The 13,389-nt window shown below is 42.1% G+C and overlaps 1 protein-coding gene and 1 pseudogene across 1 annotated transcript in view; one reads left to right on the top strand and one right to left on the bottom strand.

The window, feature by feature from the left end:
- LOC129678879 (voltage-dependent anion-selective channel protein 1-like) overlaps positions 1-4,535 on the top strand; it is a 16,220-nt pseudogene extending 11,685 nt beyond the window's left edge.
- Positions 1-13,389, bottom strand: part of Hs6st3 (heparan sulfate 6-O-sulfotransferase 3) — a 713,852-nt gene that overhangs the window by 495,967 nt on the left and 204,496 nt on the right. The window lies entirely within an intron of this gene.

Here is a 13,389-nt window from a genome sequence, read left to right as displayed (position 1 = left end):
TATATATATATATATATATATATATATATATATATATATATATATATATATATAAAGGCGAGGAGGATCAGGATGCATGAGGCTAGTGTGACCATATGCTAAGGAAACCAAGTTTAATATAGCATGCCCTGGCAGTAATACTATGATTGATGTAAGTATGGACGCTGAAACGGCACCTCCAGCAGCTGTGTCGAACATCCACAGGAGAGAAGTGCTGGACACTAGAAAACCGTTCTGCATGCTACTATGGTGGCACGCAGCATGACGATATCCAGCTAATTACACAAACTAGTTGGAGCAACACTCCAGACTCAGGGAGGAGTCGCTCTGGGAAAGCCTCTGATGGAAGATGTAAGTGAAATAATGTAACTGTGAAAGACATTTCTTGTTTTCACAAGATGAAGGTTGGGAAAACCTGAAATTATATAAAGCTATTCACTCAAAGTAGGTAGAAGATGAATTTCAGGCAAACATAATCATGATTACATCCACTCAAAGGTACTTAACAGATACATATATATATATTAAATAATTTTGCTAATTTTATAACATACAAAAATAGCCTTGAAAAAAAGTGTTTTCTAACACCAGGAATTTTGTGGTAGTTTTTTTTTTCTCTCTTATTTCTGCAGTTCACAATAGGCAGACAACCTTTAACTGCTCAGCTATCTCATCTTGAGTTATCTAGGTTGTTAAATAACGGTGATGATGATGGTGAAGAAGAAGATGATGATGATGATATCTTCCAACAATCTATTCTCAGTCTTAACTCTCAGTGACAGATTCATGCTAATCTAGAAGTACTGGGAGCCAATATTTTCTATAGAGAAAAGCTGATGCCTTTGATTTTAAATACTGTCTATTTTAAAGAACCAAACCTAGTGGGAAGTTCCATGTAAGGATGTGGGTTGGGACTGTAGCTCCGTTGATGATGTACCTATTCAAGAAGCTCCAGGACTGCACAGCAGAGGGTGGAAGCCGCTCCCGTAACCCCAGCACTCAGAGGTACACTCAGTGTCCGCAGCTCCCTAGAGTAATGCCCAGAAAGTCTGAGCTTATAGAGATGTCCTGCACGTGTTATTCAAACCAGTCACCACCGGCCACATGGAATTACTACACCCCAGAAATGTGGCAACATTTTTAATAGCTGTCTGGGGCCATGGCTTCTGGCTTGGGGACTGGGACTGGGTGTAACCACTCACTTGGAGGTTCTATCTCAAAGGTGAAAACAGAACATTCTCTTAACCTCTCTTGTGGGAGATGAACAAAGGCTCCACATTAGCGACTTGTTCTTGGAAAAGCAAAGCCCATCCCAGCTGAGGAAGTGCAGTTATATTTTCCTGACAATCAGTGGATCAAGCAGCCAGGCAGCACGGCTCCAGCTCCCAGCGCAAGTGAGCAGCGTCTATCCGACATCCTTGTTAGTGTATGCTAATGATCTCCATTTTACACTCACTAAATACCAAAACCTATCCACAGAACAAAAAGTGTAAGACGAGGTTCAATAAAGCCCGTCAGGCTTTTAATAAGACACATGGGAACATCCTAATCCAGACTTCTGTGGGCAAATTCTGTATAAAAGGTTAATCAAAGTGCTGGGCATTGTGGCTGCATCTGCACCAGAATCAGCACTATTTTTTTTCCAAGAATGCTGAACATCTGTACAGGGGCAAGATGGCTCCATGGGGAGGACTCTGAGCCTTAAAACAGGACAAGAGAGCCAAACATCTGTACAGGGGCTAGATGGTTCCGTGGGGAGAACTCCGAGTCTTAAAGCAGGAAGATTTGCAATTGCGCAGACGGAGGTTGTGTTAACAGGCTTCTCCTTGGCAGGCACTTCTAAATCACAATGACGTGGGGGGGGGGGGGAAGATACCTTGATGCTTAGTATTTCCTGCTAAATAAAAAACAGAAACAAAGGTCTGAACATGGCTCACTCTATAATGACCAAATACTCCCGGTGTTAAATTTTGAAAAAGGAAAAATTTTAAGATAGTATCATCAAAATAACAAGGTTTAAGTGGAAGTATTTTCATCTTATTATATGCAGTCTGTTTAAAAGGTACACCATGCCTTGCTGTGGGCATCTGGCAAGACAGCTGGTAACTAATGCCTGCCTTGATCATCCTTTTTGCGATTCAACACAACCTTAGTTCTGAGCACATGCTATTTACTTAAACAAAACTAACTCTAATATCCCAGTGGTTTCTGTATCTTGTTATGACTTCTTTAAAATAAATCCCATTCCCATTCTATTCACACAACTAGGAAAAAACTTTAAATTATACAGAATTACAGTAACACGACTCAGGATCAGGCAGGGTTTCCATCACAAGCCTTTACTCTATATAAAATCATGGTTCGCATTTAGAAAAAAAAAATAGTCCACTTCCATTACCAACAGGCATAGTTTCATCTTCCAAACATATAATACATAACATCAGAGAGTGTTTAAACAGTCCAAAAGGCAAAGCTTCCTGACAAACGGTCAGAGATAATAAAACAATCTAGCTTACTCTATCTTATATAATTATATAAGCTTATACCTGTGGCCTTTTCCCAAACACTGTAATTTGAACACTGTCTCCATCAACCCCTTCTAGTCTTTACCTATCTGTTTACATTAACTCCTCTGGGATGAGAAAATTACTTTTTCTCCTTTTAACTTAAAGTATTGCCTGTCAACAACAACAAAAATAACACTGCAATAAGCTCACCCATTCTGAACTATTAGCTTGCACTATACATTAGGAATAGAAACACATAGAAATTGCCTGAAATACCAAAAAAGATCAAAATACTTTTATGTAAACTGTTCTGAAATTAACCCAAACATTGTATTGGTAACAAATAAGGATCATGATAGCAGTTTCCTAAATAACTGCTTGGGCTTGAATAACATGCAAGCGATTCTTTGTATAGCATTCTTTCTGTAGTGAACACTGCCTCGAGAAAGGGGGCAGGGCGGGGGTGCCACATTTGGCTTCACTAAATCCACCACAGCTTGAAAACCAAAGAACCATGATGTCATTCCCCTAGACATCAATAGCTTCATTACTGGCTCCCAAAGCCACAGTGGCTCTACACACTTGGAACTATTATTTTAAGATATTGCCAACACCACACAACTCCAAGACTCTTGAACATCCCAGGCAAGAACAGTGTGGTAGCTGAATAGCTACCATCCTCCAAGGTCCAGATTTCCTAATGGAGGCCAAGTAACCATCAGTCGGAACTTTTATCGCTCTCAGTCCACACGTAGTGTCCAGCTCAGCAGCAGGCCTGGATACAAGCAACACAGGTCAATACAGACCCCAATAACGACTTGTCACAACACCTGTCTTCTGTTAAGCTGTAACGCCATGTTTGTGGGAAGCAAGTCCTGAGCGAATGTGCGCTCTTGACGTGGGTGGCGCAGTCATGTCAATGACGCCAATGCCTCCGACCCCCGGTAAGGCCAAACCCTTCCCCTACCACGCTCACAGGAATGGCAAACCCCTCCTCTGTGCTAAGATAGATGTTTTGAATGACAGACACACAGCTGACACCAGCGTATGAAGAACCTACAAGCCACCACAGCTTCCCAGACCCAGAGGACTATGATCTGAAACTGCCCCCACACAGAGAGGACAGAGATTAGCTCAGCAGTCAGCTCCCCTCCCGCGGGAGCTGAGCAGCAGCCTCCGCATCAGAGCATGTGCCCTCCCTAAGGGTGTCTGTCTGACCTATCACCTGGCGCCCTAGTCACGTCAGCCCCAAAGTTCTGCCGGTCATAGCACATATCGATACTTTTTTTATTTTTAATAAAACTTCAACTAAAATTAGAAATTTAACAATCCTTATATATTACATGTTTTGCTCTGTACAGCAAAACAGGTCCTGGATTGGTCTGGCTTTACCATTTTAAAGGAAGTCCGAGGACGGACTGGAATTTACCAGCTCAGGCCCCGCCAACACAGAGACCGCCGACGTGAACGGCGGCCTGGAACCAAGGCCAGGTGGACCGAGTACGGCTGGGGTTTACGGAGGGGTGGAACTCAGCCCCCTGGGCACCGAGACCACCGTGGAAGATGCGCGGGCTGCAGCTGACCTTCGACTCCTCCTCGCCTAACCCTGGAGGACGACGCTAACATCAAGACAGAGCGCAGAGGGCGCAGCCCGCCTTTGACCTCGCCGGGCCCTCGGTCCCGGAGCCCGTGCTTGGCCGTGAGGGGTGGACGGCTGCCAGATGAATTTCGAGAAGTCCCGAGTGACCCGGAGCATCTTCGCGGTTAGAGGAGGGACGGATCCCAGCTTCACGCTGATGTGGGTCTCGCCTGCACGGCAGGAAGCAGCCGCACTCGCTTTGGAATAGCCGCTGAGTATCAGGTCCACCCCGACGCCAGCTTTTCGGCCAACGTGAACAACTCTGGCCTGGTCGGCTCAGGGTAGACTCAAAGCCAGGTTCCAGACGGAGGCTGGCAGCTCTGCTGGGTGCCAAGAACGTCACCGCGGGTGGCCACAAGCTTGGCCCGGGACTGGAATTTCAAGCGTAAATGAATTTGTACCATCGTTAACTTTCAACCGTTTTGCAGCCTAGCCACCCACCTTCAGAATTTAGTGTCCCTTTTGACGCTGTATGTTGGGGGTTCGAGCACTGATAAGTACCACTGGTAATTAACAGACCACCAACTGCTCTTCTAAACCACACGTGTCTCTAGTGCCCATGAGCACTACTCAATTTAAACCCGCGTGTCAAACACTCACATGCATACTATAAAATGGAGAACTATGTTTACAGAACTTCCTGGTAGTGTCCTGGTATTAAAAATATTACAAGTATTTTTGAATGTATTTTGTTTTTATTGAAAAATATCCATGAACATATCATTCTAAGATTAATGTTTACAGACACCATGGAATCATGTATATATGCATAACAACAAGAAAAAGTGAGGTTCCATTCCAAGAGAATGTGGCATTTGCTCTGTTTCCGTGCAATTCTTCCCAACTCGTCCCAAAGCAGAGCTGGCCCTATAGACCATCTGAAAGTCCCTTTTGTGACTTACTGCTGTCAGCGCCACTGTCTACCCCGAAGTGCAGGGACAGGTCACCCAGCTCCGCTCACCCTCCCAGTGATAAGGAACTTACAATGGAACCACTTCATACTACAGGCATTCAAAACGATTTTGTTCCATTAAAACTTAAGCTTATTAGTTGGAGATGCAAACTCTCTATGAAAAGAAACAATTGGGGGCACCGACCCAAATGTCTAGCCTTTTTCTTGTCCCACTCCTGACCTATTGATTCAAGTGTCTCTCCACTACAGGGCTGTGTGTATAAATACATACAAAAAACATGTGTCTAAGAGGTCTACTAGACAAATCTTTTTAGAAGTTATGAAAAGTAGGAATAATCACTTAACACATCCCCTTTTGTCCACTTCTGTTTCTTTGTATTAACATGAGCTTCAGTGCAAGGTGAGTACCCTGTGGTATTGGGAAACCCAGAGTTTTGAAAAACAATTAAGGAATAGACTGACCACAAACGTGAAGATGTCATATTATGCCCCTGGCTTTTTTACTTACTTTTTATTTATTACAGTTTATCCACTTTGTATCCCAGCTGTAGCCCCCCTCCTCATCCTCTCCCAATCCTACCCTCCCTCCCTCTTCTCCTCCCATGCCCCTCCCCAAGTCCACTGATAGGGGGTCCTCCTCCCCTTCCATCTGACCCTAGCCTATCAGGACTCATCAGGATTGGCTGCATTGTCCTCCTTTGGGGCCTGGTAAGGCTTCCCCTCCCGCCCACCTCAGGGGGAGGTAATCAGAGAGCCAGCCACTGAATTCATGTCAGAGACAGTCCCTGTTCCCCTTACTAGGGAACCCATTTGGATACTGAGCTGCCATGGGCTACATCTGTGCAGGGGTTCTAGGTTATCTCCATTCATGGTCCTTGGTTGGAGTATCAGTCTCAGAAAAGACCCCTGTGTCCAGGTATTTTGGTTCTGTTGCTCTCCTTATGGAGCTCCTGTCCTTTCCAGGTCTTTCTATCTCTCCCTTCTTTCATAAGATTCCCTGCACTCTGCCCAAAGTTTGGCTATGAGTCTCAGCCTCTGCTTTGATACCCTGCTGGGAAGAGTTTTCTGTTTAGTTTATTTATTTATCTATTTATCTATTTATCTATCTATCTATCTATCTATCTATTTATTTATTTATTTATTTATTTATTTATTTATTTATTTATTTATTTGCTGTTGCACTAGAGTATGAAATAGCTTCTGGGTTTTCCAGCTCTGTACTGGGTAGCTGATTGTGGTCACACCCTGACAATACTAGGGATGTAATCTGACTTCTGTTCTAGCCTCACCACCCTATTTGTTAGGAATTTAATGGGTACATTATAGAATCTTCCATTTTGTGTGGAATTAGCTCCTCCCCGTGAAATGCTGTAATTAACACCGCTTGAAATAAAACTTGAATAAAATATTGAAACTTAAAAAAAAAAGTTGGGTAAACCAAGTTTGGAGAGATGGTTCAGCATTTAAGAGCACTTACTACTCTCGCAGAGGACCCGGATTTGGTTCATAGCTCAAAACCACCATAACTCCAGCTTCAGGGGGATCGGACGCCTCTGCAGGCTTCAGCACACATACTCATATCAGGCAAATAGTCATGCATGTAAAATAAACATGAGTATGTCTTTAAGGGGCTGGAGAGCTGCCTTAGTGGTTAGGAGTGTTTGTTTCTCTTCCAGAGACCTGAACTCAGTTCCCAGCACCACATGTAACTCCAGTCACACAAAGACCATCACCTCTAGCCTCCAGCAATACCTCACTCACATGCACATACCTACACACACAGGTACACAAGGAACTAAAGGATGAAACAAAATTTTAAATGTAGTATGAACCTTCAAATACACACACACATACATACAAGCGCAGTATTTCTGTGACTTCTGAAGACTTTGTGTTAACACTGCATGAGAGTGTGTCCTAAGTTTACTTTCAGAGAATGTCATTCTCAAGCCACTTATCAGATGGTCACACAAGTGGCCCATGATCATTGAATTTTAGGGAAAAAAATTCTTCAAAATTTATAATTTCACAAATTGAGGTTGCCTAAAAGTAGTTTATGGGGGGAAATACAGCATTACTCTTAACATGCTATAATACAGCTTTTCATGGAACACCAGTTTGACAAATGGGACAAAGTTGTGTGATCATTTACTCAATAAATATTGGCTGTATGAAAAAGAACGTTGGTTTTCTGAAATGAAAAATCAATCACTCACATCTTCCTGGATAGTGAATCAAATCATTGCTTCATATTGGATTCATTGGAATGAAATCTTGCCTAAATGAGCTTTTCAAAATCAATTGTGTTCTTTTTTTTTTTTTTTGATCGCCTAGCAGTACTTCTCCCAGTTTTACATTGTTTAAAAAAAAAAATCCCATCACTGTAGGAAGCATTGTTCACACAATTCTTCCTCATTAGATCAAAACATTAGAATTTCTGAGAATATGCTTGCTAAATAAAAAACATATTATTCTGTTTTCCAAAACCACCAAATTTGTATAAAAATAAAAAAAAAATATTATCAAGCTAAGTATGGTGGTGCATACTTACAGTCCCAGCATGCAAGAGGCTGAGGCAGGGGGATTGTTGTGATTTTGGATCTAGCCTGAATTACACAGTGAGTAACAGGTAGTTCAGTGCTCCAGAGTGAGACATCTCAAAACATTATTATAAAGGTAAATTCAAAGGAGACACCGAGATACTCCTGTTCCCAAGATACGTTTATCTCTACCCTAGCACAAAGATTCTCCTTACTTCATATTCTAAAGAAAATTACAGTCCTATCTCAAATCACAGACCAACCCAAGAATACTGAGAATGCAGAGCTGTCTCTTTCTAGATCCTCATTTCACCACGGAAACCATAGATCCTGGCTGGAAGCATCCAACCTTCATTCCAGTTTCACTGGATAATTATCATTTAACAAACAAATATCTCAAAAAACAAATAAATAAACATAAAACAGATAGCTCTAAGATTGTTTTGAAATTGGACCACAGAAGATCCACAGTCTGTGAAAGAAGAAAAAACTTAGCTAAGTAAAACATACAGACTGCTATGTTAGCAAGTGTTCAAAAATTTTAAATTCATAGACAGGGCCAAAGGACATAAATTGTCTTAGATGCGAGTGTGGGAGTTTTTGAAGAGCGATCAGAAAAAGCCTCAGAGAAAATGTCACTTCTGAGAAGTATAAAAAGAGAAGCCTGACAAAAGCTGCATTAAAGCTCAAGGAGGGGCATCACCCAGCAGGAGCATAGAGTGGACAGCCTGCAGGACCACCGGTCGGGCTTAGCATGAATGGAGCTGGGAGGACAAGGTCCCAGCGGCAATCTGCGATGTCAGGGATGAAGTCCTGCTCGGTGGACCTTACAGGTCACTGCTATGGCTTCTTCTTCTCTAAGGGACATGGGAACCTTAAGCAGATCTGAGCAGAAGGAAGAAACGTTCTGACTTCTACTTCCGGGGCATTACTCAGGCTTCTGTGAAAAGAGCTAAGATGAGAAGACAGGAGAAATAAGGCCGGTCCAAAGGCTCCTTCTAACAGAGGACAGACTGATGGAATCTCTGCCCAGACCCGGCAGAGATGCAGAGAACTCCTAGCTGGAGACCAGCTCTTGGCTATTCCACTCTTACCATGACAAATGCCTGGAATATTAAGTCCACTGAAGACCATTCACCTGCCCCAGTGTCCTTTCTACATCATTCTTTTATTGTATTAAATATAATTCTCTTGCCTCTCATCATATTTCCTTGGTCATCCCATCTATTAAAGCCATTAACGCTACTAAGAAAATGAACTCTTCATTATTATTATTTTTCATACTATGATTTTTTCTCAACTATTCATATTTCCTAATCTTGAGGTTTTTATTTAATTTCCAAAATAAGGTTTCAAATGAAATTGTGTCAATATATATATATATATATATATATATATATATATATATATTCATACGGTATTTATTTTATAAATACACAATATATAAATTACATAAACACTTGATTTATACAATGTTTATATGATAACTGTATCTTATTTTGTATCTTTAATATTTCAATAACTTTTTCATTTATCATCTATGATTTCTTCATTAAAATAAAACTTAGTCACTTAGAGGTATCTTTTTGTGTTCAAGCATGTATCTCAGGCACACATCACCCTTGAAGCTTTTTTAAAGATCACGTGGCCTGGCACCAAGCTTGTGATGTGGGAATCCTGAGAGTGCGCACCTTTGAACAGTCTCTATGTGACAGTGATACTATGGTCCAGGGCATTCCTGGGCTATAGCACACAGGCTTCAAGCTTTTTAACTGCTTCAGTTTGATGCTTCAGCCTCCACATCTACAAAATGGACCACTGTGGCAGTTAAATAAAAAACCATTTACCCACCACAGAACCTAGAACATGGGAACTATTGAGTGTTAGCTGCCGTTATTTTTCACATAGAAAGCAAAGACTACAGAGGAAGAAGAGGAAAGTTTAAAAATAAAAGTTAAGAAGAAAGGTAAACATAACACTTAATCCCTATTAGCTTTTTTCATTTTCTGGTAATATTTAACATATAAATTAACAGCAAGAACTACTAAGAATAAAGCTGATTTCTGTGTGTCATGAAGACTTTTAAACTATCACAATGATTATCAGAAAGAAGCTAAATTTCCTAAAAACAAAAATAAAATAAAATAAATATCCCATGTTACTTGGAATGTGGTGTTTGGCTTTCTTCCTCTTTAAGAGCTAAATTACTTTCTATATATAGCTTGATATTAAGTAATGATTTATACTGAGCTCTATATGGATAATGCTCTTTAAAGATCTTAAAATACCTCTAAAGAGATAAGGCTCCTTAAGACTTGTAAATGAGGCAAATATTAAAGAATATAATGAAGTATTATATAAGATTTCTTGTCTTTTTCATTGAAAATAGATTCTTCTCTCATGCAACATAGCTCAACCAGTTTCTCTGCTCCAGGCCTCACCTCCACCTTCCCTCCCCCAGACCAACCCCTCCATTGCCATTCAGAAGACAGCAGGCCTCCAAGAGACAAGAACCAAATATGACAAAACAAGATACAAGGAGCCAAGACAAAAGCCCTCAAATGAGGCTGGACAAGACAACCAAATAGGATAAAAATAGCCCAAAGAGCAGGCAAAAGAGTCAGAGATACACCAACTCCCACTGTTAAGAGTTCCTCAAAAACACCAAGCCATGACATACACAGAGGCTCTGGTGCAGATCCACGCAGGCCCTGGCTTGCTGTTTCCATCTCTGTGAACTCATAGGAACCCTGCTTATTTGATTCTGTGGGCCATGGTGTCCTCCGTCTCCTCTGAGTCCTACAGTCCTTCCAGCATTCTTCTCCAGGGGTCCCTGAGCTCCATGAGGGGGACCCTATGGAGCCCTCCAATTGAGAGTATCTCTACTAAATGTCTGGCTGTGGGTCTCTGCACCTGCTCCCATCTGCTGCCCAAAGACATCTTTCGGATGATGACTAGACAAGGCACTGATCTGTGACTACAGCAGAACATCATTAGGAATCATTTCATGGTTTTCCCAATCATGTTTGTTTCTATCCTAGGTCTCTGTGCAACCCAGTCTCCAGTTCCTGGCCATCCAGGGAGTGTAGGGGCATGGGCTTCCTCTCCTGGCATGGGCCCCAAGTCAAACCAGACATTGGTTGGCCACACCCACAAGTTCTACACTGCTACTGTCCCAGCCCATCTTTCAGGCAGGACAAATTATAGGTCAAGGGTTTTGTGGTTGGGTTTCTCATTCCCTAGCCTGCAGAGTACCTTCCTGTGCCAAAGAAACCACATCATAGGGGTGAGGCCTTCATGCAGGCACCAGTTCTCCCTCTGTAAGTTCAGTGAGCCGTGTGGATGCCGTCCTCGGCAACAGGTCCCCTCTGTCAGCTCTTGGAGAGTGACATTCTATCCTATCATCAGCCTGGGTTGTTTACAGAACTTCACAGAACGCCCTTGGACAACAACTGAACTGAATGCAACCCAGTAGTGCCTTGCCTGGTAAAGGGGGGGCAGTTTAGAGTCTGCATCCGCCATCACTAGCACCCCTACCATGCTCACCTTCACAGACTCCACGCGGTTTCCACACCACTCCAGGTCCAGCTGTTTCTCTGCAAACTCCCTTCCTCCATCCTCCTGCCGCCTGATCCCTTCTTGTCCCATCCTCACCACCTCCTATCCACCACAAAACCCAGTCTATGCCCCACCCCCTCAGGGAGCTCCATGCCTTCTCACCCAGAGCCTTCCTCTTCCTTTAGCCTCTCTGGGTCTGCGGGCTGTGACTTGATTATCATTCACCTAACAGCTAATACCTGCTGATATGCGAATGTCTGCTGTATTTACATTCACATGGTGGTTCTCACACACCAAGATTTTTTTTCTAGCTGCATCATCCCATTTGCCTGTAAGTTTCATGATGTCATTTTTAATAGCTGAATAACACTCCATTACATAAATGTGCCACAATTTCTTTATCCATTCTTGAGTTGAGGGACATCTATCTAGGTTGTTTCCAGTTGATGGTTATTACAAATAAAGCCACTATGAACATGGTTGATCAAGTGTCCTTGTGGTATGGTGGAGCATCTTTTGGGTATATGCCCAAGAGTGGTATAGCTGGGTCTTAAGGTAGATCTATTCTCAATTTTCTGAGGAAGTGCCAGATTGATTTCCAAAGTGGTTGTACAAATTTACATTCCCACCCGCAATGGAGGAGGGTTACCCTTGACCCTCATCCTTGCCAGCATGTGCTGTCACTTGTGTTATATATCTTAGCCATTCTGATGGGTGTAAGATGGAATCTCAACATTTAAGTGTTTCTCAGTCATTTGAGCTTCCTCTGTTGACAATTCTCTATTTATATCTGTACTGTATTTTTTAACTAGATTATTTGGGTTTTGATATCTAGTTTCTTTAGTTTTTTTAGTTTGTTTCAGATATTAGTATTCTACTGGATGTGGAGTTGTTAAAAAAAATCTTTTTCTATTCCATAGGCTGCCTCTTTGTCTGACTGACAGTGTCCTTTGCCTTGCAGAAGTTTTCAGTTTCATGAGGTCCCATTTATTAATTTTTTATCTTAGTGCCTGTGCTACTGGTGTTCTATTCAGGAACTTGTCTCCTGTGCCAATATATCCAAGGTTATTCTCCATTTTCTAGTCTTTCAGGTTCAGTGTATCTGGTTTTATGTTGATGTCTTTTATCTACATATATTTGAGTTTTGTGCAGGGTGATAAATATGGATCTATTTGCACTATTCTCCATGCAGACATCCAGTTTGACCAGAACCATTTGTTGAAGATGCTTTTGTTCAGTGTGTATTTCTGACTTCTTTATCAAAAATCAGGTGTCCCGAAGGAGCCAGAGAGCTCAAGGACAGCACAAAAAACCCTACAGAATCAACCAACCTAGGCCTATAGGGATTCATAGAGACTGAACCACTAACCAAAAAAGCATGCACAAGACAGACCCAGGCCTCCACACATCTGTAACAGATGTGCAGCTTAATTCTCGTGTGGATCCTCTAATATCTGGAGCAGGGGTGGTCCCTGACTCTGTTGCCTTTGAATCCCTTTCTCCTAACTGGGCTGTTTTATATAACCCAATAAGAGAAGCTGTGTCTAGTTCTACCTCAACTTGATATGTTAAGGCAAGCTGCTATCCTTCTCTGAGGAGAAAGGAAGGGAACATGGGGGAGGGAAGGAGAGAGGGAGAGGGAGGGACCGGAAGGAGAGGAAGTGGTTGGGGTGAAAAGTAAATGATAGATAGATAGACAGACAGATAGATAGATAGATAGATAGATAGATAGATAGATAGATAGATAGATAGATAGATAGATAGATAGAAATGAAAAAATCAGGTGTCCATATTTCTATGATTTTATGTCTCAGTACTCAGTTTGATGGTTGAGACATCTAATATAAATCAGGTTTATTTCATGGATATTAAATATTTAGAACTACATCTTAAGAAGAAAGATTCATTTCTATTTTTAATTATGAATTGGTCAGGGATTTCCAGGATGCTGTGCAGACATTCATCTGACATACTTTTATGAGGAAATGTTGAGGATAAGGAGACAGGCTGAACTGAGAGTTTCATATTCTGGGGCCAAGAAGTCTATCTTCCGAAGACCTTCCCAGAACACCTTTACCCCAGCGGCTGCCGGGAATGCTGTATAATGCCATTTCTCTGCCAACGGTCCTGTCTAGCTTTGGAAAACCCAGCCTAGACTGTGCACCCCTTCCCTGTCCTCAAGTACTGCTGAGGGCAGGCTAGTACACAGTGTGCACACACTCACAGTGCTTC

Source organism: Psammomys obesus, unplaced genomic scaffold, assembly GCF_907164565.1.
Source record: "Psammomys obesus unplaced genomic scaffold, mPsaObe1.curated_primary_1811, whole genome shotgun sequence".
In the NCBI taxonomy this organism is placed as follows: Eukaryota; Metazoa; Chordata; class Mammalia; order Rodentia; family Muridae; genus Psammomys; species Psammomys obesus.
Note: the sequence above shows the minus strand (reverse complement) of the source record. Positions and strands in the feature narration are given on the sequence as shown.